We start from the raw sequence: 2,619 nt of genomic DNA on the forward strand, positions 1-2,619 counted from the left end.
TTCCTCATCTCCCCCCCCCCCCAAAAAAAAAAAAAAAAACCTTGAAAAAACAAAAATTCCGCCCTGCTTTTCAGCATGATGCACAGGCAGCGCATTTTGAACCCAATCGGACGGCGCAAGATGTAGTTGTGCTCAAATTAGGCTACAAGCACTTGGTGCTCGTCCAGCCCTTGTGAACACGTAAGGTGGAGGCAATTAAAAAAGAAAGCTTCTACCGTCGGGCTTGTCTTAACGCGGCCTTAGTTTGTAAAAAGAGTCTTTTCTTTTAAGAGCCTTACATGGGTTCTTTTCATTAAATTGTTTTAGAACACCAGCGTGACTCTTCACCTTGTTTTAAGGATAAAAACAATTTTTTTAAAAACCAAGTACGCGTTGTGAATTAATTAGAAGAGTCCAAAAGCATTACATCTGGGTGCCCAAGGAAGGGGCAGAAAGATAGAACATACATTGATACAAAATCTGATGGTCCTCCATGAGGGCTCATCATATATAATAAAGCATAATTCAAAGACCTACAGTCTATCAATCTCAGCCTGTAGTTGTGAAATGAAGAATTGGGCGTCTGCATACTTGACTGCAAGGTCGTTCACATCATCCACCAGCCCCATTAGCCAGTCATGCATTAACTCCAGGGTGCCGTTGTCGACAAGATGCTCTTGAGCTTGCGGGCTCTGCAGGCAGTAGAACTGCATGGCATCACCCAGAACTGCCATCCGGTTTCGATAGATCCTCAATTGAGACATGAGGGGGGTGGAGGCCTGCACATTACATCCAAAGAAAATGCTTTTTAGATTCTGATGAGCCCCAACATTACCATACAGATGATTATTCCTATAGGTCCACAACACCCGCAGAAACTCAGCTCTACTCCTCTGCCAAAACTCATGAAGAATTGTGGTCCCCTCCCCTAGTAGAAATTGCTTCCAACTAAGTACATATCCCAAGGTTTTGAACAGGGGGGCAAGAATTCTGAGGTTAGAGGGGCAATTGATGAACAAATGTGGTATGTCTTCTAGATGTTGCTGGCATCTGGGGGAAATCCCATCACCCAACCCAATATTTCTTTATTTCTCTCCTGTCCACAGGGCTTTATGCAGAATTAGCCACATTAGAACTGACTGTTTGGGCTGGATATGCTTGTGCGAGATGGAGGAGAACTTAAAGTTCCATTGTTTTCTATCCCATGACACATGCCACCTGCGGTTCAGAGTGACATGGAGGGGAGGGTCACTTGGCTTGATAAGGTCAGGAGGGTTAGTAAGAGCTGCACCTCCCTGTCAGCAAAGATCTTTACTGGTAGATTCTAGATTTGCCGCAAAGATCCAAGAACTCTCCAAAGGAAAATCAGAGATCCTTCTTTCTATGAGGAGCGCCTCCCAAGGTTGAAGTTGGAAACGTGTGAGGAGTTGGTGACCAGTATACCAAGAGTGGGAGTCAGCATTCCACAGGTCCATCCATCTTTGTAGTCCTTTTTTATGAATTCTCCTTGCTGTCCTCAATTGGGCTGCTGTGATAGGGGGGATTGGGGGCTTAGACCACCAGATAGACTCATACTTCAGGATGATCTCCCCTTTCCTAGATGTCGAGTTGTACCTTAAACTACTTCTGTACCGATTCCATGCCTCCCAAATTGACTTGATAAGGTGAGATCCCACGGAGGAGATAGGTTCTGAGCCAAAGAAAAATGTAATCCATGGTAGATCGTTCCACTTGGGATCACCTTTGATGTGAAAAAGTTTCAGATTTCTGAACAAGAGTCTAGCCCACTCCGCCTCCGGGTGGTCAAGAGCTCTTATGACCAGTTTGGAGGAAAGTTTATCCGCCCTTTGGCCAAGATCTTGAACGCCCAGTCCTCCAAGAGACTTAGGCAGGGTGCAAACATCCCACTTGACTTTTGCAGCACCTCTTTTAAAAGGATCCCCAGACCATAGGAAATTCCTGCACACTTTGATTGCTTCCCTGATGTGGGAGTCAGGAGGACGCCAGCAGCATAGAAAGAATAATAGGTAGGCAGAGATGAAATGGTTAAGGACCAAGACCCTTCCCGCTATGTTAGCTTGGAGACCAATCCACCTATTCAGTTTGCTTCTGAACTTGTCCATCACCCATGCCCATCTCTGCCTCATGGTAACTCCGAACCCTAGGGGGATACCAAGAAGCCTAAACACTTGTCCATCAGGAATCACTTGGCAACCTTGGTCTAGCAGCCATTGAGGGATGGGGGAATAGGAGGCTCTCACTCTTGTTTTAGCATGATTGATCCTCGAGCCAGAGGCTGAGCAGAAAATGTCTAGAGCCTCCCAGAGGTGTTTCAAAGAGTTCTCCTCATTCTTGAGCAGTCCGTTTGTGTCATCTGCGAATTGAGAAAGGCACAGCTGTTTGGAGGTGCCTGGCAAAGAGATACCCTGAATGAAGCCTCTCTGCATCCAGCCTTTGATGAGGCAATTAAAACCATCTCCAACTATTGCAAAGAGTAGGGGGGCCAAGGGGCAGCCTTCTCTCACTGAGCTGTTCAGAACGAATGCTTCTGAAATCATCCCATTGAGGGCTACTTTTGCATGGGCATTCCCGGAGCGTTTTGACGAACCTTAAGAGGTTCTGGCCAAACCCCATGTGGTG

General features: G+C 46.3%; 1 pseudogene; it reads right to left on the reverse strand.

Annotated features, from left to right (window-relative positions):
* Window positions 1–512: 512 nt before the first annotated feature.
* Window positions 513–2,126, reverse strand: LOC147424227 (uncharacterized; annotated as a pseudogene).
* Between the last annotated feature and the right edge of the window lie 493 nt (window positions 2,127–2,619).

Source organism: Adiantum capillus-veneris, chromosome 26, assembly GCF_014529385.1.
Source record: "Adiantum capillus-veneris isolate H3 chromosome 26, ASM1452938v2, whole genome shotgun sequence".
NCBI classification, from domain to species: domain Eukaryota; kingdom Viridiplantae; phylum Streptophyta; class Polypodiopsida; order Polypodiales; family Pteridaceae; genus Adiantum; species Adiantum capillus-veneris.